Source organism: Zalophus californianus, chromosome 9 (assembly GCF_009762305.2).
Source record: "Zalophus californianus isolate mZalCal1 chromosome 9, mZalCal1.pri.v2, whole genome shotgun sequence".
NCBI classification, from domain to species: Eukaryota; Metazoa; Chordata; class Mammalia; order Carnivora; family Otariidae; genus Zalophus; species Zalophus californianus.
This window is the reverse complement of record NC_045603.1, coordinates 33385800-33409002: the sequence shown is the minus strand read 5'-3', so window position 1 is coordinate 33409002 and position 23203 is coordinate 33385800. Positions and strand designations below refer to the sequence as shown.

Sequence of the window (23203 nt, the reverse complement as noted above, 5' to 3'; positions counted from 1 at the left end):
ATACTTATTTTCTCTGCTGACAATGCTTAATAATTTAGGGAGATTAATGTGATAAAGTCCTTGCTTCAGAAAAGAGAAAGAGGGCGCCTGGGTGGCTCAGTTGGTTAAGCAACTGCCTTCAGCTCAGGTCATGAACCTGGAGTCCCGGGATCGGGTCCCGCATCGGGCTCCCTGCTCAGCGGGGAGTCTGCTTCTCCCTCTGACCCTCCCCCCTCTCATGCTCTCTCTATCTCATTTACTTTCTCAAATAAATAAATAAAATCTTAAAAAAAAAGAAAAGAAAAGAGAAAGAAATAACAGAATCATATCAGAATATGGAAGGGAAAGGTCAAAGACTAGGTAGGAAATTAGTTTGAATTAAAGTTTTAGCAGATTTTTTTCTGCTAAATATCACCTTTTATATTCTGCAAAGTGTAAAGAATTAAGTATTAGGATCTCTATAGAACCACAGCCCTTGATTTTATGCTTCAAACCAGTATATTGGATCTCTACAGTCAGAGTAAACGTCTGACGAAAAGATAAATACGATTAAAATAAAACTATGTATAAACACCTATCTATATACTTTTTAAAGAATCTTTGATCTGACATGAAAAAAATACATCTGCAGAGACTAATATAAAAGTAAAAGCAGAAACTCTGAGAGGTAAGTAATCTCCAAAGTCAGCTTTCAATATGAGAACTTCTAGTGATTCTTAGAAAGCTTGAGCTTCCCTTTGACTGCTTCATGAGGAACAGAGTGGAACGCATAATCGAAGCCCCTTTACCCCATAAAATGGGAAATAAACCTCATGGAGAGAGTGATTCTGAAAGGAAATCTTGTCCTTAGTGCTGGCTAGAGAGGATAAAAAAGAATTCATAATGAGTTAGTCCTCATCACAGATCTGAATTGTGAATCTGTGCTATTTGTTGGATTAAAAACCTAAAGCAAAGCATTTAGCTTAAACGTGGTCCTGGGTTGATAGTCTCCTTGCCTCCTGCTGGAGATTGGTAAAAGCAAGTACTTTAAGAATAGAACTCAAAAACTAATGATATAATGTATGGTGATTAACATAACATAATGAAATAAATTTTTTTAAAAAAGTAACAAAAAACAAAAGAATCAAACTCCAGATCTAGCCTTGAAGAATTCCCATCGATAATATTCCACATGTGTGAAATCGTACTCAAAAACAAAAACACATTAAGTAAAATGGGATTTCATAACTGAAAACAAGCAGAAACAACAGAGTACAATCAGAATCACAAAATTAGAGGTTTAGCTTGAACATTAGAAAAGGAAAAAACAGACTTAAATCTGTAAAACACTCTTAACGGAATTTATTAACACCAAGGTTATAAAAATTAAAAGAATAAAAAGAGATTCATTTAAAATGAGTCACAAATGCAGATAATCTCAGTGAACTGGATATAGATTCAAAGAACATGGCATTAAGAAACTATTGAAAAACAATTAAGGGACATCAAGGATAGAGAAAAATGGAAGAGGCCCCATTAAAGGAGATAATGACTAAGTAGTTCCAGAATTGCTGAAAAACATCTGTCCTCAGATTCAGGAAGGCCAATAAATCTAAAGTGTGATATATATATAAAAAAAAAAAATGTACCGGGGCGCCTGCATGGCTCAGTTGGTTAAGTATCTGACTTCAGCTCAGGTGATGATCTCCAGGTCCTGGTACCATGCCCTGTGTCGGGCTCCCCGCTCAGTGGGGAGTCTGCCTGTCCTGCCACCCCTCACCCCACTTATGCTCGCTCTTTCTCTTTCTCTCAAATAAATAAATAAAATCTGAAAAAAAAAACTGTACCTAGACACATCATAACTAGCTTCAGACCACTAAAGATCAAGAGAAGATTTTATTAAAAGCAGCCAATGAGGGGCACCTGGGTGGCTCAGTTGGTTAAATGATTGCCTTCTGTTCAGGTCATGATCCTGGAGTCCCCGGATAGAGTCCCGCATCAGGCTCCCTGCTTTGCAGGGAGTCTGCTTCTCCCTCTGATGCTCCCCCCTCTCATGTGCTCTCTCTCTCTCATTCTTTCTCTCTCAAATAAATAAATAAAACCTTTAAAAAAAATAAAAGCAGCCAATGAAAAATAGCAAATTACATACATCAGTATAGCAACTAGCAGACAGCTGACTTTTCATTAATAAATAGAATCCAGAAAACAATGGGATAAAATCTTAAATGGTGTCAGAAAAATTACTGACAATCTAGACCTGCAGTCCAGGAATATTAATTTTCTAGAATGAGAGCAAAATGCAAATACTTTCAGACAAAAAAAAAAAAGAAAAGAACCTGAATACTGTTCACTAAAAAACCTCCAAAGAACATACTTCAAGCAGAGAGATAAGGTGACAGTTCTGATAAGAAGGAATGGTGAAAAATAAGTGATAAATATGAGTAAATCTGACATAATATTAATTTATAATACAATAATAATAATGTCAACTTTTGAAATAATAGAGCAAAATACATACAACGCTAACACAAAAATCTGGAAGCCTCATGAAAATTAAAATATTCTAATATACTTGCATTTTGGGAGGGAGTTAAGGAAACTAACATGCCTGTGTGTGTGTGTGCATGGGTGTGTGCATACATACTCTGGAAGATACCTTAATTGTATTAGTTGTATTAGTATATTTTAATTTTGTTCTATGATCAGGTTTTTCTTTAAGCATCAATATATTTCCAAGTTTAAATTAAAACATCAAGCTACATGCTTTGATAAACTCAGAAATTTCCGATAAACATCCTCTAGAGTTTACTGTGAAAGTAGTAGTATTGAAAAAACAGAAATTGCCTAAAATTAATGAGCAAATATCTTCAATTTAGGCATGAGTAGTTACCCCAAAATGATTTGACTTTATGGAATATCTTTGACAATATGTAAAAGATTTGTAGCTCCTCTGAATTTTACTGTGAATGACAGATACCCAATCTCACCTTAAGAAAGAAGCTGTCATAATCTGTCCTGTACAGAAAATGTTGTTACACTGGAAAAAAAAAGTCCAGTATTATTAATACAATACTCTGGTTTATTATTAGTAAAAGTAAAATAAAAAAATATTTTAGACAATTTGTTATTTCTCATGCAGTTGCATATGTTCATATTTATTAAATTTTCCAAACTGACAGAATATATACATATTTTAACATTTTGTATATGTATATCAGAATATTCCTTTATATTAAATAAAATTATTTAAAAGTCATCAAATGTTTGAAGTATATATTATATAATATAAAGACATATACATTTATTTATCTTTTAACATTACCATTGATTTTTTTTATGGCAGTAAATAAATTTGTTTTATTTTATAATATTCCATTTAAGCACAAGATTATTTGCCTTTTGGAAGTAACTTCAGTCCATATCACCTAGCTTTCTTTCACCTAAAAAGTACATAGGCTAGTTTGTTACAAACATCTATGTTACTGATTTTTCCATCACATATAAAGACTTACAACATTCAAGAGACTGTTTCTGCTACAAAATTATAAATTCATTGCCTGGAACACAGTTTCCTACAGCAAGTCTTCTACACTATGTAGCAAGGATATTCAGAAGAAAACTACAGCTGTAAGAAAATGAGTATATGGAGAAAAGTCTCTAAAGATAATGTCTTTAAAGTCACGTGGGTATTCTTTGAGCAAAGGTCGTTTGAGGAATAAATATGTTGTTATTTTGCATTACTTTTCTTGACTATACTTAAAAGATGTATTTATATTAAAAAAAATCAGTACTTCTCTGGGCTATTTAGGTACTTCCAAGGTGACAATAATATTATTTTCCGGAGTTTGAAAATTCATATGCTCTTAAAGCACAAATTCTCCCCTGATATCTCCGTCAGCTTTTTTCATCTCTGCTTAGATGTGCTCTGGTCAGCTGCTGTGGTCAACAACACCCTCACCATCACTGGGTTTCTTATTTTTCCTCCATTTTTAATTCTGTAGCTTCAATATAGGGCAAGAATAGCTGCAATTGGAGATTGCTCTTTTAAAATGGTAGTAGTCTTCTTGGGATTCTTATTTCAAATAAACTCATTTCTCAATATGGAAGTATTATCACTCATTTGTTAGGGTTGGGCAGAAAGGAGGTAGTATTTAAAGAGAACTCACTATAGATTCCAAGAAATTTGGTCTGCAGAAGGGTATAACAACAGTAAGTTAAATTCTAGCAAGCATTTGGTTTGTGGCTACAGCAGGGCATTTAGACTATGGACTTTATGTTTTAAACTTATGGATGGAACACATTGATGAAGGGAGTCCAGACACTAGAGGTGGTAATCAGATGATAAAGCAATCATGAAAGAACTGTATTGGTTTTAAGAATTTTATAACATCCTTCAAGACCAGGATGTTTGATGATGTCTTGTAATGAACTATGCCTTCTGACTCTTTCCACTTATTAGTGATATGACCTTATATTTCAAGATAGGTTTTAAAAGATCTGATATTTTTTACAGTAAGTTGATGAATTTTCTAAAAGGCTGATTAACACTGGAATCTGCTGATTTATCCTTGTACGCATATTACCAACTGGAAACTTAAACGTATACTGAAAGCACAAGATCTGGGCTCATTAGTAGCTTATAAGACTATATTTAGCTGATGATTGCTCATATATACTGAGGAAAAATATCACAGGGGTGTACCTGTACATGAAACAAGATATTCAATTAGTCATATATTTTCTTTTTACAAATACTATTTTGACATAAAAATAAGATTATTATTATAAGGATTTATCTTATTTGATATTTAACACACTAGGTGGCATTTTCAGTGTAACTTAAATTATAATATATATGTGATTTAGTTGTATTTACTTTCATTTTGGGGTGATTATCTTCTGTCTGAGGCATTATTATGAACAATAGCTAATTTTATATACTTCTGTTCTTTAAAGTGATTAAATATTTTAAATCATGTTACAAATCATTATGTTAGCCCGGAAATTTCAAGGATTAAAAAATAGTTGATGGTATTATTTTATTATTTTCAACAATTTCCAATATTCAAGCTTCAAATATTCAAATATTTAATATTATAGATATATTTACATATATAATATATAAATATACATTTATAAATATAATTAAGTTGTCATAACAGTAATAAATTTCTATCATCTTTAAATTTTATAAATGCAAACTGTTTCTGTGTAAAGTGAAAATATATGTTGGAAAAATCTCTAGGTAATGCTAATTGACTAAGCATTCTTCAAAGAAATAGTAACCTTAAAAACAATTAGAAATTTATAATGGTTATAGAAGGATTTTCAGGATAACAAAATCTCAGCAGATGAAAAATATCTGTATGTTGACTGTATTCTGAAAAATACAAACTCCTTTGTTAATGAGATCTATTTGAATACACATTTAACACATCCCTAATTTTTGGGTAAATAAATTGCTTCAGTCGCATATACATCAGGTATCACTATATTGTATGTTAAATAATAATAAAAATAAATGTGTACTTTTGGTATTTTTCCAAGCAATTTTTTTCATGAGCACGGAAGCAGCTTCAAGAATCAGATCAACTGGGCGCCTGGGTGGCTCAGTTGGTTAAGCGACTGCCTTCGGCTCAGGTCATGGTCCTGGAGTCCCGGGATCGAGTCCCACATCGGGCTCTTGCTCAGCAGGGAGTCTGCTTCTCCCTCTGATCCTCTTCCCTCTCATGCTCTCTATCTCTCATTCTCTCTCTCTCAAAAATAAATAAATAAAATCTTAAAAAAAAAAGAATCAAATCAACCACACTGCATCATTCAGTGAAATTTACAGCAGATAAGGAACACAAAACATGAGAGAAAATGAAAGACAGAAAAATTACCTTTCTCAAAAAATCTATGCTCATCTGAATCTTAAATCATGTATTCTTTTCCCTTCATATCATTCTTGATGGGGTTCTTACAGAAAAAAAAATGGGTTAAAGTGACTGAGCTTCACTGTCAAGAGAAACCTATGGTCAGGGATAGATCAAATTCCCAAAGCTTTCATCATTAATATTTTATGAGTCTCGCTGATTTGTCCTATCTAGAAGAAAAATTTGTCTTTCATTTGTGCAAGCACTGCCTGCCAAGTAATAGATTTTGTCCCTCTAACCCTCTAAGCTGGGTGGCAAAATGGGAATGGCAGCAAAGGTAGGAGGAAGCAAAGTGTTCACTTTCTCTTACTCGAGTCTGGCTGCACTTTACTGGACTTGCAGTCAGGCAAGAAAAGTGCAAGATCTTTGGGGAACTATGAAGAGTGTCAGTTCTGGGCTAGCATACTTTGGCCTGCACAGGTGAATGCCCACATGTTTAAACTGACTTCTCAAGGAGATGATTAGCTACAGTGACTTTTTTGTTGTTATTGTAACTTAAACATTTACAAGAAAGTTTGGTGCCTACAACAACGGAAACTCATTTGCTCAATCTTGAAAATATTGCCTCCCTTATAGATGAGATGACTAAATGGCAAATGGATGATCTTCGAACACTTTGAACAGAAAGCCTGTATGTTTTGCCTCTTGGTCGGCTGTGGCTTGTCTCAGCTGAGCTAAGGATGCCGAGGAGGCTCATCTATGACACTGGAGCTATTTCCTGGCAGTATTCATACACAGAAACTAAAACAGAGAAGGAGGGCCCAGGACACCCTGTCACAGTAAAAAACACATTGGGTATCCGCCTGTTAGGTCCACTTAGAACACAGGTCCATCTGGATTCACAGTATGGTTCTCTCATGTGGTTGAAAAGATAATTTCTGGAGAAATGTATTTAGTGTAAAATCAGGAGAAAAAACAAACAAACAAACAAACAAAATCTCCTGGTTTTGAATGAGTATTTTCCTTTGCTTGAAAATGCAGAATTCAAAACTACATGAAACAACTGTGCTCCTTTTCTTTGGAGCTCATACCTCAATTTCTAATTACATATTAACTAGTATGATTATTTAACATCTTTCTGATCTCTTAGAATAAAAATGAGACCCTGTTCATTTTGGTGCACAATGGCATCCCCAGTGTCTTGTACACTGTTGGCAGGCAATAGGTGTTGAGTACGTTTTTGTTAAAAGATTTGCATATTTTTCATTTTCATCAGTGCCTACTAGCATGTTTGGCATAATAATCCTCAGTAATGTTTTCTGTGAGAGTAATGATTTATTTAAACTTCAGCCACAGATTATAAATTTACATAAAGCACTATGTTAGAAAAAAGTTGATACTAATTAGTTTAAGATTAATTTCTGGGGCTCAAAGAGTTGACCATCTAGTTGAAGGATAAAGTATATGTGTAAAAATGATATAAAATGTGAATTATAAGTGACAAAAGAACAAATTAGCTGTAACTGTAAATAGGTATCAGACACACAGAAATGAAGGGGCATTCTTGATAAAGAGAATGATATGAGTAAATACATTGGAATCAAAAAAGGATATAAACCACAAATCATAAAAGGTGCTGTTAGGGATGATACAGCTTAGAATGACCAACAAGAGAACACCACCCTTGTCTGTAAGAGCCATCTAAACCTACTTCTCTCATTAGTTTGTTTAGTTTTTATAGTAGGAACACATACGATTCTCATGAACTGAAAGGATCCATATTCAACACTCATGCTAATATAATATGGCCAGAACTGTAGGAGAATATTTCTTTTCTCAAACTCCAGCTGGTATCTTGTTTTTATTCGACCTCTCCTTGTGATTTAAGCATCTTTTGATATCTTTATTTCTCTTCTCTAAATATCAGTTCTTTTCTCATTCCCCTTTTGCCCCAATTTGTTTGCCTAACTCCTTGGTATCCTCACCCAGACTCTACAAATGGGAGTGGACTGGTCATTTTTAGAGAAAAGTAGTCATTTGTAGATACTCTCTAGCTGAGTAAAATTGTTGCTAGTTGTTACCCATCAATGGATTTGCTCTACCAGTAATTTCAACAAATAATTTTTTCCCTTTAAAATTACTTCAAGCACACTTCTGAATAATTTTAACTAATTCAGTACTCATTTAAGCCTTTGTTTTGCCAATAACTCATTAGCCCTAGTAAGCTATATTCATCTTATTTAAATTTGATGTCAGTTTATAAAAACAATATTATTTTAACAAAAAAAAATGCAGTATGCAGTATGTGAAATGAATAATCTATTTAAAACAGTAACATAACAACTAAATGTTAAATAAGCAAATACAAGATGCCGATTGGGAAAATTCTCTGGACTTCCTTGACTTTAAAATCAAAGTAGTTTTCTTTAAAACTAATATCAAACTAATTAAATTTTATATCACTTTGTTAATATATGATTATATCAAATTAAATTATATATCATTTTATATATATAAAAGATTGTTCTTCATACTCCCTAGACCTTGAAAATTCTCTGAACTTGATGATTCCATAATAATATATCTCTGAAACTATATAAACTCTTTAACTAATTGTTTTTGCTCATATCCATGAACAAAAGCAAAGTAGTTTTCTTTAAGACTAATATCAAACTAATTCAATTTTATATCACTTTATTAATATATTAATATTAATATGATATCATAATATCATATTAATATATGATTATATCAAATTAAATTATATATGATTTTATATACATAAAAGATTGTTCTTTATACTCCCTAGACCTTGAAAATTCTCTGAACTTGATGATTCCATAATAATATATCTTTGAAACTATGTAAACTCTTTAATTGTTTTTGCTCATATCCATGAAGATTATTTGGTGGCTTTGTGTAGATGTAAGTCACTGGTAATTCCCACATTCTTCATTTTCTATTCAAAACATCAATCATCTGGATTTAGTTTTTAAATCCATTCACTTTTTTTTCATAATTTCTATTACCTGCAGTAATTTTTTTTTATTTTTTATCGTTATGTTAATCACCATATTACATCATTAGTTTTTGATGTAGTGTTCCATGATTCATTGTTTGTGCATAACACCCAGTGCTCCATTCAGTACGTGCCCTCTTTAATACCCATCACCAGGCTAACACATCCTCCCACCCCGTCCCCTCTAGAACCCTCAGTTTGTTTCTCAGACTCCATCGTCTCTCATGGTTCGTCTCCCCCTCCGATTTCTTCCCTTTCATTCTTCCCCTCCTGCTACCTTCTTTTTTTTTTTCTTAACATATATTGCATTATTTGTTTCAGAAGTACAGATCTGTGATTCAACAGTCTTGCACAATTTACAGTGCTCAACATAGCACATACCCTCCCCAAGGTCTATCACCCACCACCCATCCCTCCCACCCCCATCACTCCAGCAACCCTTAGTTTGTTTCCTGAGATTAAGAATTCCTCATATCAGTGAGGTCATATGATACATGTCTTTCTCTGATTGACTTATTTCGCTCAGCATAACACCCTCCAATTCCATCCACGTTGTTGCAAATGGCAAGATCTCTTTCCTTTTGATGGCTGCATGATATTCCATTGTATATATATACCACCTCTTCTTTATCCATTCATCTGTCAATGGACATCTTGGCTTTTTCCACAGTTTGGCTATTGTGGACATTGCTGCTGTAAACATCAGGGTGCACATACCCTTTTGGATCCCTACATTTGTATCTTTGGGGTAAATACCCAGTAGTGCAATTACTGGGTCGTATGGTAGCTCTATTTTCAACTTTTTGAGCAACCTCCATACTGTTTTCCAGAGTGGCTGCACTAGCTTGCATTCCCACCAACAGTGTAGGAGGGTTCCCCTTTCTCTGCATTCCTGCCAACATCTGTCATTTCCTGGCTTGTTAATTTTAGCCATTCTGACTGGTGTGAGGTGGTATCTCATTGAGGTTTGGATTTGGATTTCCCTGATGCCGAGCGATGTTGAGAACCTTTTCATGTGTCTGTTGGCCATTTGGATGTCTTCTTTGGAAAAATGTCTGTTCATGACTTCTGCCCATTTCTTGATTGGATTATTTGTTCTTTGGGTGTTGAGTTTGATAAGTTCTTTATAGATTTTGGATACTAGCCCTTTATCTGATATGTCATTTGCAAATATCTTCTCCCATTCTGTCAGTTGTCTTTTGGTTTTGTTGGCTGTTTCTTTTGCTGTGCAAAAGCTTTTTATCTTGAGGAAGTCCCAATAGTTCATTTTTGCCCTTGCTTCCCTTGCCTTTGGCGATGTTTCTAGGAAGAAGTTGCTGCGGCTGAGGTCGAAGAGGTTGCTGCCTGTGTTCTCCTTTATCATTTTGATGGACTCCTGTCTCACGTTTAAGTCTTTCAACCATTTTGAGTCTATTTTTGTATGTGATGTAAGGAAATGGTCCAGTTTCATTCTTCTGCTGCATGTGGCTGTCCAATTTTCCCAACACCATTTGTTGAAGAGACTGTCTTTTTTCCATTGGACATTCTTTCCTGCTTTGTCAAAGATTAGTTGACCATAGAGTTGAGGGTCCATTTCTGGGCTCTCTATTCTGTTCCATTGATCTATGTGTCTGTTTTTGTGCCAGTACCATACTGTCTTGATGATGACAGCTTTGTAATAGAGCTGGAAGTCGGGAATTGTGATGCCGCCAGCCTTGCTTTTCTTTTTCAACATTCCTCTGGCTATTCGGGGTCTTTTCTGGTTCCATACAAATTTTAGGATTATTTGTTCCATTTCTTTAAAAAAGTGGATGGTATTTTGATGGGGATTGCATTGAATGTGTAGATTGCTCTAGGTAGCATTGACATCCTCACAATATTTGTTCTTCCAATCCAAGAGCATGGAACGTTTTTCCATTTCTTTGTGTCTTCTTCAATTTCTTTCATGAGTATTTTATAGTTTTCTGAGTACAGATTCTTTGCCTCTTTGGTTAACTTTATTCCTAGGTATCTTATGGTTTTGGGTGCAATGGTAAATGGGATCAACTCCTTAATTTGTCTCTCTTCTGTCTTGTTGTTGGTGTATAGGAATGCCACTGATTTCTGTGCATTGATTTTATATCCTGCCAATTTACTGAATTCCTGTATGAGTTCTAGCAGTTTTGGGGTGGAGTCTTTTGGGTTTTCCACATAAAATATCATATCATCTGCAAACAGTGAGAGTTTGACTTCTTCTTTGCCGATTTGGATGCCTTTGATTTCTTTTTGTTGTCTGATTGCTGTGGCGAGGACTTCTAATATTATGTTGAATAGCAGTGGTGATAGTGGACATCCCTGCTGCGTTCCTGACCTTAGGGGAAAAGCTCTCAGCTTTTCCCCATTGAGAATGATATTTGCTGTAGGTTTTTCATAGATGGCTTTTATGATATTGAGGTATGTACCCTCTATCCCTATACTCTGAAGAGTTTTGATCAAGAAAGGATGCTGTACTTTGTCAAATGCTTTTTCCTCATCTATTGAGAGGATCATATGATTCTTGTTCTTTCTTTTGTTAATGTATTGTATCACGTTGATTGATTTGCAGTTGTTGAACCAACCTTGCAGCCCAGGGATAAGTCCCACTTGGTCATGGTGAATAATCCTTTTAATGTACTGTTGGATCTTATTGGCTAGTATTTTGATGAGAATTTTTGCATCCATGTTCATCAAGGATATCGGTCTGTAATTCTCCTTTTTGATGGGGTCTTTGTCTGGCGTTGGGATCAAGGTAAATGGTGGCCTCATAAAATGAGTTTGGAAGTTTTCCTTCCATTTCTGTTTTTTGGAAGAGTTTCAGAAAAATAAGTATTAATTCTTCTTGAAATGTTTGGTGGAATTCCCCTGGGAAGCCATCTGGCCCTGGGCTTTTGTTTCTTGGGAGATTTTTGATGACTGTTTCAATTTCCTTAGTGGTTATAAGTCTGTTCAGGTTTTCTATTTCTTCCTGGTTTAGTTTTGGTAGTTGATACATCTCTAGGAATGCATCCATTTCTTCCAGGTTATCTAATTTGCTGGCATAGAGTTGCTCATAATATGTTCTTATAATCGTTTGTATTTCTTTGGTGTTGGTCGTGATCTATCCTCTTTCATTCATGATTTTGTTGATTTGGGTCATTTCTCTTTTCTTTTTGATAAGTCTGTCCAGGGGTTTATCAATCTTGTTAATTCTTTCAAAGAACCAGCTCCTTGTTTCATTGATCTGTTCTACTGTTCTTTTGGTTTCTATTTCATTGATTTCTGCTCTGATCTGTATTATTTCTCTTCTCCTGCTGGGTTTAGGCTTTATTTGCTGTTTTTTCTCCTTTAGGTATAGGGTTAGGTTGTGTATTTGAAACCTTTCTTGTTCCTTGAGAAAGGTTTGTATTGCTATATACTTTTCTCTTAGGACTGTCTTTGCGGCATCCCAAAGATTTTGGAACAGTTGTGTTTTCATTTTCATTGGTTTCCATGAATTTTTAATTATTCTTTAATTTCCTGGTTGACCCATTCATTCTTCAGTAGGATGCTCTTTAGCCTCCATGTATTTGTGTTCTTTCCAACTTTCCTTTTGTGATTGAGTTCTAGTTTCAAAGCATTGTGGTCTGAAAATATGCAGGGAATAATCCCAATGTTTCAGTACTGGTTGAGACCTGATTTGTGACCTAGGATGTGATCTATTCTGGAGAATGTTCCATGGGCACTAGAGAAGAATGTGTATTCTGTTGCTTTGGGATGGAATGTTTTGAATATGTCTGTGAAGTCCATTTGGTCCAGTGTGTCATTTAAATTCTTTTTATTTCCTTGTTGATCTTTTGCTTAGATGATCTGTCCATTTCAGTGAGGGGGTTGTTAAAGTCCCCCACTATTATTGTATTGTTGTCAATTGTTTCTTTGCTTTTGTTATTAATTGCCTTATATTAATTGGCTGCTCCCATGTTAAAGGCATAGATATTTACATTTGTTGGAACTTCTTGTTGGATATTTACAAGATCCTCTTGTTTATCCAACAAGTAGGATATAGTGTCCTTCCTCATATCTTGTTACAGTCTTTGGTTTAAAATCTAATTTGTATGATATAAGGATTGCCACCCCAGCTTTCTTTTGGTGTCCATTAACATGGTAAATGGTTTTCCACCCCCTCACTTTCAATCTGGGGGTGTCTTTGGGTCTAAAATGAGTCTCTTGCAGACAGCATATCGATGGGTCTTGTTTTTTAATCCAATCTGATAGACTGTGTCTTTTGATTGCGGCATTGAGCCCATTTATATTCAGGGTAACTATTGAAAGATATGAATTTAGTGCCATTGTATTGCCTGTAAGGTCACTCAAATACCAGTGGAACTTTTAAAAGTTAAATCGAAGTTTGAAAACTGGAGACTTGGCTATGTTATTCCCCTAGTGACTTTTTTTTGTTTATCAGCCTTAAAGTATTTAAAGTTTGTGTAAAAAAAAAATTACTAGATGATATGAACTTTCATAATCTTTTCATTACTACTGAAAAACCGGGAATGTTAAATTCACAAATCCCAAGGAGAAGTCAAGCCCAGGAGAAGGGCAGAGAGTTCACTGGGGAATCTGGGGTGGAGAGGGGGGAAGTAACATCTGAAACTACTCTTCTGTGACACAGTGGCATATAACAATGACCTTGAGGAAAGGTCATGAATTAAGGGCAGACATTTCCTGCATTTTCTTGTTATAACTTTGGGAGCTCTCTTTTCTACTCTGAGCATCCAGGCTCCAAGTAATGTTCCACTTCTCACAGTAGCTACTTTTTTGGCTTTTCAGTATACCCCTATTTAAATGATGTCTATTATCCCTTCAGGCCAGTTAGATAAGTGAATATGGTCACCTATTGCCAATATAAAGTCTGAAAATGCAAATCTGGTCATATCACTCTGGATTTGGATCCCTTTATTAGTTTCTCATTGTCTATTTGGTCAAATAAATTTCTTAGCCACATTATTTACTCCCCCCAAGAATTCTATGCCTCAGCCATGCTGAAATATCTATCTGCCATTTTCAAACACATTTCGTGTGAACTTCCATGCTTCAGTGCTTTTGAATATATATTCCATTTTCCTAGACAAAACTCTGATCAAGTGCCACTTTGTTAGAAGGTCTGTAAGTCCTGCAATAATGTTGGTCACTCTCTTCTTGAGACTACAATGAAAGGAGTTTCCCTCTTATTGCAGACTTTCTGTGAATATTTATCTTCCTAATGCTGTGAACTCAAGGGCAGAAATCAAATCATGTCATTTTTATATTTGGAACAACATAGATATTCAATAATTGCTAAATGACAAATGTAATGAATTGATATGGCATTTTCTCACTAATTGGAGCTATTAAAAAAGCATTTTATTTATTTATTTTTAAATATTTTATTTATTTATTTGACAGAGAAAGAGAGAGAGAGAGAACAAGCAGGTGGAGGGGCAGGCAGAGGGAGAAGCAGGCTCCCCATTGAGCAGAGAGCCCGATGCAGGGCTCGATTCCAGGACCCTGAGATCATGACCTGAGCCGAAGGCAGATGCTTAACTGACTGAGCCACCCAGGTGCCCCCCAAAAAACATTTTACTGCAATAAGATTTTTCCAGCAGACATAATTTTGGATTCTATGTGCTGCTATTTGGGGAAGTATTTTTGATTTGGCAGTTCTTTCTGGACCTTTTAAATAATAGATTGCTATAGATTTACTTAAATGTAAGGACTTCTAAAATCTAGATTTTAACCTACATTGCCTCACTTTGCTTAGCTGTTAACTAAACCTTTGCTTAGATTTTTTTTATAAAAGAAAAGAGGCTATAAATGAAAATCTACACTTAATGAACAGTGAATATTTTTATATCCATATATTTTGCTATTAATTAGATTTGGGGATCTAAATTATCCCCAAGTTATAATATTCCTTCATAGTAATTGACACATAAATGCTATAATCTGCTAGAAAAATAGTGTAATCATGCTAAAAAGTCTCATTAGAAAGATGACAGCTCTCTTTCTGACCATTCCTTTTAGTGGTTTGTGTAAATAGTATAAATCCCTCCAAAATCTATAAAATATTTTGTTTCATGCCAAATAAAATGTTCAAATTCTTCTCATAACCTCTTTCAGTAAGAAAAATAAACTTAGTGGTCTACTCATAATGAGAAATATTTTCCCCAGTAATTTCCATAATATTCAATAAGGCTTACAACTCAATTATACTTTAAATTTTATACTGTCTTAATTCTGTAAAATGTTTTAAATATATTATTGTCTTGGTGTAAGATAGAGGTCAGTTTCTTTCTTTGCATGTAGCTATCCAGTTTTCCCACACAGTTTATTGAAGAAACTGTCCTTTCCCCCTTGTATATTCTCGGCTCCTTTGTCATGAATTAATTGATCATATATGCATGGGTTTATTTCTGGACTCCCTATTCTGTTCCATTAATCTCTCTGTCTATATTTATGCCAATACCATAGAGTTTTAATCCTATACCTTTGTATTCAAGTTTGAAATCAGGGAGCATGATGCCTCTAGTTTTGTTCTTCAGGATTAATTTGGCTATTCAGGGTTTTTTGTAGTTTCATGCAAATTTTAGGATTATTTGTCCTATTTCTTTGGAAAATGCCTTTGGAATTTTGATAGGGATTGCATTGATTCTGTAGATTGCTTTGGGTAGTGTGAACATTTTGAGAATTTTGATACTTCCAATCCATGAGCATGGAATACTTTCCATTTATTTGGGTCTTCTTTATTTCATTAGTGTCTTATAGTTTTCAATATACAGGTCTTTTACCTCCTTGGTTAAATTTATGCCTAGATATCTTATTCTTTTTTTTAAAAAAGACTTTATTTACTTAAAGAGAGAGAGAGCATGTGCACAAGTAGAGTGGGGAGGGGCAGAGGGAGAGGGAGAGATTGACTTTCAAGCAGACTCTGCTGAGCATGGGGCCCCATGCAGGGCTTGATTTCAAGAACCTGAGATCATGACCTGAGCTGAAATCAAGAGTCCTGTGCTTAACCGACTGAGCCATTGGAGCGTCTGGATATTTTATTCTTTTTGATGCAAGTGTAAATGATGTTGTTTTCTCTATTTCTCCCTCTGATAGTTCATTATTAGTGTTTACAAACACAAGAGATTTTTGTGTATTAATTTTGTATCCTACAACTTTACTGAATTTATTTGGAGTTTTTTGACGGAGTCTTTAGGGTTTTCTATATACAACATTATGTTATCTGCATATCAATAACAGTTTTACCACTTCCTTTCCAATTTGGATGCCTTTTATTTATTTTTTATTCCCTAATTCTTCTGGCTAGCACTTCCAGTACTATGCTGAAAAGAAGTGGTGAGAGTGAGCATCCCTGTCTTCTTCCTAATCTTAGAGGAAAGGCTTCCAACTTTTTACCAGAGAGTACAATGTTAGCTGTGTATTGACAACTTTTTTTTTAACAACTTTTGATATTATCTTTATTTTCCAGATTAGAAAGGAGGACACAAGAAATTTGGTAACTTCCCCAAAGTAAAATATAAAATATGTCTTTTTAGGTTTGAATTAAAATTACTTCATGATATATAATGTAAAATAATGTCTGACATTTTTTACATAGTCTCGCCATGATTTTAATAAAAATGCAAGAGTTCCTTCAACTCTAACAAAACATGTTTAAGTATCAAACAATTTTTTCTTTATCTTTTAGATGTAAAAAACATATTCTGTTTTCAAGTTTTTCCCTCAAATTCTTTCCAATTTCAATTTTATTAATGAACAGTCTTAAGTTTACACAAAGCATTTACAAATATATCCACACTTTCTAGGAATACTATTTGATTTAGAAAAATATAACACTGCACACAAACATTTTATTCAATTCATATGCCACCACATTCCATTTCCCTGGAAGAGTGAATATCTCCTTATGTTCACACAAGCCCTTTCTTTGTGGTCTGTTCTTCTCTTTGTTCACATGTTTGTTCATCCCTTTGTTGACTTCTTTTCCCTTCAGAAGGAACCATAATCTTCTTGAGGAGCTGGGCTGAGACAGGGTTTCCAGTATCCATTCTGTGGGTGGAAAACACCTGTCTTCTCTGTTCTCTTGTGAGAGGTAGATAGTCCATTCCACCTCATCCCTCCCTCCTAAAAGATACATCTAAGCTGTAAGGAGCAAACATAGGAAGTTTAAAGCCTCAATCTGATGTGGTCTGTATAACTGATAAAGACTACTCTTACTTAGTCTGTGGTAACCATAAATGTTTACTTTTTTTGACACAAAGCCACAGGGTGAAACTTCAATTTGAACTGATTACAATGAACTAAAATGAGAAGGGTCTATGTCCTTGGTTCTTGCTTCTCTCACTTGTCCATCTCTGTGTGTTATGAACATCAGTACAGCAGCTCCTGACAGGACTTGAAAATTTTGCATCTCACACTGGCTACCTTATGATGCGAATCAGTACACTGACACTGACCAGGCAAGTGGGAGCCAGAGGTCTTACACAGAATGAAAACAGAAATAAAATAAGAAGGAAGACAATGGATACATGTCTTCTTTGTTCTCAAAGAAGGTGGAGAGGGAAACATGCAAATATGACTACCTACTTTGAATAATTTAATTAGGTGTAAAATGAAATGAAGCCTACAGTTTCAGTTTTTCCAAAAGAAGCAGAGACCTCTGGACGTGACAGACCTATTTCTGGCTCAAGGCCTCCCCGATCAGGCTTTGGATACACAGAGGCAAGCCTCTTGACAGATTGACTTCTTTTAAGTCATTTCACTAAGAGAATAAATAATTACTCTTCCATTATAGCATTTTTCAAAACATTCCATGTCTTTTCATTTATTTCTTCAAACAAATAGAAAAGTCCTTAGGTAAAGTTCAAGCAACTTTCAAAATTATAAATTGTAAAGAAACAGAAATGGCCTATAAAGTTTAAAATCTATCCAGTTCCTCAACTACTCATGCAAAATGCCCATTATAGCTTGTGCCATTGTTGGCTATTTAATGACATCATAATACTATACTCATACAACCTAGAGGGTCCAATAAAGTGGAAATAGTTCATTCATTGTAATAAATCACCATTGATGATAAAGTTGTAAGAATTAAAATTCTATCGAGCTTCGCATTAGGCAAATGTATAATCACCTAATTCATAGGTGTTAAAGTAAAGAGAATGCAAAATGATTTAAGAAAAGAGATGTGACTGGCCTAATTGTGGCTCAAGGCTTCTCCATCAGATTTTTGATACACAGAAGGAAACCTTTAGAGATTGACCTCTTCTGAGTTAAGAGAGAAACATTTCTTGCTCAGATTCTGGAGCTTCAGGATATTTATTTGAAGATTTCAGCCCAAAAAGGACTCATTTCTTCTTTCAGAGAGTGGCTTTAGAAGCAAAATCCTGGATTTGGAAGGATGACAAGGAAACCTTTTTGTGGACAGACATTTCTCAAAGCTACTAGGGAATAGGGTTGTCCAAGAAAATCCTTCTGTAGAAAATAATGGAGCAGGGAGAGGACTACTTCATAAGCTTCCTGGAGGAAGAATGGGTAAGGAAAGGTGTCCTTCTCTCATCAATTTCCCCTCGTACCATTCTTATATGGGCCTCAAGCTTGGTAATGGGGTAAAGGAAGAAAGCCCAGGTCAGCTATTTTACTTTCAAGTAAAGAGACAGATAGGGAACATGCAAATTGCCAAAAGCATCTTGTTGAGTGTTTAGCTAAACTACTCCATAGTATTGTTGCCTCAGCCTTCATTTTGTGTGGCCAACAGTCTGCGAGGCCTTGATCTGACACTAGTCCCTCCAGTAAGGCATGCCCTTACTGATGAGAGCAAGATAACAGCTTGCATAGTCACAGGCAAATGTAAGTTCTTGATATGATACCCCAGCTGTCCTTGTGATAGAGTCACCTGCACCTTCCAAGGCCTTCCCCTCTTGTGCCCCCCTTTGATAAGACGCCTGCAAAGCTTACCAAAACTCCACTCTTTTTTGTTTGAATTGACAAATCCAGCCTTAGCTTAAGAACCTCAAAGTACTCTACCCGCAAACCCTCCTAAAGGCATGGTCCCCTGGTCCTGCTGCACCCTCTGTCTGCACCCTTTCTTGACCTCCCCGTTTGGCTCCTATTGGTATACCGTGTATCTTCTCCAGGACCTCTGAGTAATAAACTTCTTTACTTCAGTGCTTTTTTGGTCTTTTGTTGAACCCCAGCTGACAATCTGACACCCCAGAGCTCTACTTAACAAATGAAAATTTAACAAAGGCACAATACATTTCTAAAGATTGTTTCCACTGGATTCCATTTTAAAGGATACTGGGCCAACTGTTCTATCAACAGAAGGCATGTAATGGATTATGAGTCCTGCTGGTAGAGGCTGAAGATCAGAGGCAAAAAAAGGACTGAACTTTCTTGCCATGCAGAACAAGAGCAGGAGGAGAAGTGGAAGTGCCACTTGGTCAACAGAGAACATAGATCCTGGATCTACAAGTCTTTTCCACTGGACACATCCCTTACTAACTCAGAGGATTCCCTGGTCCACTTGGGCTCTTGCCAAATGCCAAAATTGCATTACCTCTCTAAAATTTCAAATGTAACATCCACTTTAGTTAATTTTGATCTGCTGTGTGTGATCTTTTTTTAAGTCATTGAAATTTTTCAGACCAGCCTGTGCTATCAACCACATATCATATATTTTCTTATCAGGGGCAATGATGCAGATTTTTAAAGAACAAATTATTCTTTGTTTTTTAAGCTTTGGTATGTTTTCTTTTTTTTTTTTTTTGTAGGTATTCCACTCTTCAGGGTTATGGTTCAGATCTCTGCCTTGCAACATTATTATTCCTCTCTCAAAACGATTTCTTTCCTCTACAATTAGTTTTCTGGGAGAGCAGATTTTTTTTTATTGTTGTTAATTATTTTGTTTTTTTCAGTTCTTAATACAGTTCAGTCATTAAGATTCTGATGAAGCTTTTGAACCTGACTTTCATCCTCTGCATTTTCTGACTCCAAGGATTCATTCTCATTTTGCAGTTTTGAAATAAGTCATAACTTGTTTTATCTTCTCCAGTAAATACACACACACACACACACACACACACACACACACACACACACACACACACAGAAACGGCCTGCTTCTCCCTCTGTCTGGCTGGCTGGCTGTGTGAGGGCCTGAGCCAATCTAATCTGTAGTTGAGGTGGGTGTCTGGGTTTTATGGGTTACTGAAGCATTCTTTTTCTATCTTCAGCTTTCCATGCCTCTAGAGATCTTTCTCCACTCAGCTGCCATGCCCCCAGGCATTTGTAACAATGCAACAGATGAAAGGCCTGTAGGGCATGAGGTAGGCTATTTTAGGTCTTCTCTCCTTCCCCAGTCTTTGTCAGGCCCTGGCCTTGCACGTGGTAGAGGCCCTCTGTGAATGCTACAGAATTGCTTTGTGATGGAGACTCTCCTTCGTGATGGAGATTCCTTTAAATTCTAACCATCACTCCAACTCACAAGACCATTAATAGTTTGTTAAAAATTGTGCTTTTTTTCTTCTTGTTCCTGTCTAAAGTAGATTGCTTCCTCACACTGCAGTGCTCTTAGGGATAGAAACAGTCATGGGATTTTTTTATTCTGGGAAGGGTTCACCTTTTCCTGGAATTTGGCTACTTAATTTTGTGTCTTTCGTTCTCTGAGGAGTTAAAAAATATGATTTTGTCCTTTATTTGACTTATTCTCAAGTATTCTTTTAATGAACATCTCCCCACAAAACTCTTCTCTGTCTCCTGATTAGGGCAACCCTATCTACAAAGATATTGATTCAAGTCAAAGTTGAGGTAATACAGATTAGCTTCACAAATACTGAATCCACCAACAATGCGTTTCCTTCCACAACTGACTGGGTCAATAATAGCATTCCAAACTAGAAAATCATCAAAGTATATGCATGAGTTTTAGCTTTTGCTTATTTTTCTGAAACTTATTACCTGCAGTAGCAAAGTCTCCAATACTAACACTCCACATATAACATGGCAGTGAGGGGGATATGAAGAGTGTAGACCATGGGAAGTTGAGTAAACAAATAAATCTGTATAATATTCTCATTCTCAGCTAATGTCTATTCTACCCTACCACTCCTCCAGGCCAATTAGAGTCATTCTTAACTGTGTCATACAACCTATATCCAATTCAGGAGGAAATCTTGTAAGCCCCACCCTTAATATACAACTGTAATTTAACCATGGCTCACTAAAGCTATGGTTATCACTTTGGTTCAAGTTACCACAATTTCTTACATAGGTTTAACTAATACTATGGTTTTACCTCATCTCCATTCTTTCACTCCTGCAACCTTGCCTCATTGCCTACCCCCAAACTATTCCAGTTAGACTAGATCAACCTTATTAAAAGGAGAGTCAGCTAATCTATTGCCCTACATGAATCATTATAATATTTTCTCACTCTTTTGAGATAAATATCAATTACAGTGGTCTAAAAGGCCCTCCCTGATCTGACACCTACCTTGACCTCATCTCCTCCTTTCAGGTGCAGCCACACCTCCTTCATTGTTGTTCTGTGCATATTTGTCTGTGAGGCTTCCGAGGTAGAAACTTTGCACTGGATGTTCCAGTTTTCTCTTTGAAATATCATCTCCTGGGGCGCCTGGGTGGCTCATTTGGTTAAGCAACTGCCTTCGGCTCAGGTCATGATCCTGGAGTCCCTGGATCGAGTCCCGCATCGGGCTCTCTGCTCAGCGGGGAGTCTGCTTCTCCCTCTGACCCTCCCCCCTCTCATGTGCTCTCTCTCTCTCTCTCACTCTCTCTCTCAAATAAATAAATAAAATCTTTAAAAAAAAAAAAGAAATATCATCTCCTAAATATGCACATGGCTCTGGGGCACCTGGGTGGCTCAGTCGTTAAGTGTCTGCCTTCAGCTCAGGTCATGATCCCAGGGTCCTGGGATCGAGTCCCACATCGGGCTCCCTGCTCAGCGGGAAGCCTGCTTCTCCCTCTCCCACTCCCCCTGCTTGTGTTCCCTCTCTCACTGTCTCTCTCTCTGTCAGATAAATAAATAAAAATCTTAAAAAAAAATCCACATGGCTCTAACACTTACCCTCCCTCAAGTCACTGTTCAAATATAATCATGTCAACAAAGTCTATCCCAACCATTAAACAGCAAGTTCCTCTCCCTAAATGGGCATTCTTGTACCTTTCAACTTGTCCCGTTCTATTCTTTTTATTACCATACTAAATATATACTATATAATATACTATATAATTATTTTTTATTTGTCTTCTTAGACTAGATTGCAAACTTTACAAGAATAGGATTTTTTTCTTTCTCTGATGATTTGCAAGTACCTGGTAACTAATAAATCTAATAAATATTTGTTGAGAGAATGAATCAACATGAGGGCAAAAGCTAGTCAACCAATCTTTTCTTTTTGAATAGATTCAATCAACATATTTACCAACAGTTATTTTTTTCCCTAAATTTCATTTGGTATAAGTTGATGGTCTGTAGTGAAATTTCCCTTAATAATCTTTATTTGTATAGATGGCAATTATTTTTAAGAGTTATAGCTCTCTCTGTATTTTTTATATAAGCTGGGATTTCAAAGCTGTATCTATCCCTAAAAATGTTTGTAGAAAAATAATAAAATATTATTAGAAGACACAGAAGTATACTTATCAGGACATACCTAGAGTGCTTACATCTTACCAGGTCCATAAATAATCAGATTCAGGATCGTGTTTTGTGCTGAGTTCTTTTTTTTTTTTTAAGATTTTATTTATTTATTTGAAAGAGATAGAGGGAGCACAAGCAGGTAGAGGGGCAGAAGGAGAAGCAGACTACCCCCTGAGCAGGTAGCCTAACGTGGGGCTCAGTCCTGGGACTTTGGGATCATGACCTGACCCAAAGGCAGATGCTTAATGGACTGAGCCACCCGGCACCCCTGTGCTGGGTTCTAATAATAAAGTTAATTAATAATTTTTCAAAAAAATTTACCAATCAAGATATAAACTCATTATTTTGCCAAAATCCATGGGAAAACATGTACCTAATTTGCTTATTCAAGAGAATGCTGATGTTTCTAAACAAGATTGATATCGAGATTACTATGTAGAATATTACCATTTGCTCTAAACTGCATCTAAAGAAAAGGCTCACAGCTTGTGTAATAATACGGATAGACCCAAGGTAAAATTACAAAGTAGTATTACTTTTATCTTTTATATGCGGTGGTAGGCAACAGAAGATATGACATGAAAAAGCACTAAGACAGTAGGAAAGTGCACTCAATCATATTGAATGCATTGTGAAAGCACCACAGCAAGAAGCTATTCAGCTTTTGTAGGTTAATAAAGTATCAAGGCATCATGCAAATATGTAGACATGGGA

General features: G+C 35.7%; 1 protein-coding gene across 3 annotated transcripts in view; it reads right to left on the bottom strand.

Annotated features, from left to right (window-relative positions):
• The window catches only part of MGAT4C (MGAT4 family member C), a 1006121-nt gene that overhangs the window by 53806 nt on the left and 929112 nt on the right, over positions 1 to 23203 (bottom strand). For all 3 annotated transcript variants that reach the window (XM_035721958.1, XM_035721959.1, XM_035721960.1), the window contains one exon: positions 2946 to 2995. The gene's annotated coding sequence lies outside the window, so the exon portion shown is untranslated. The remainder of the gene's footprint in view (positions 1 to 2945; positions 2996 to 23203) is intronic.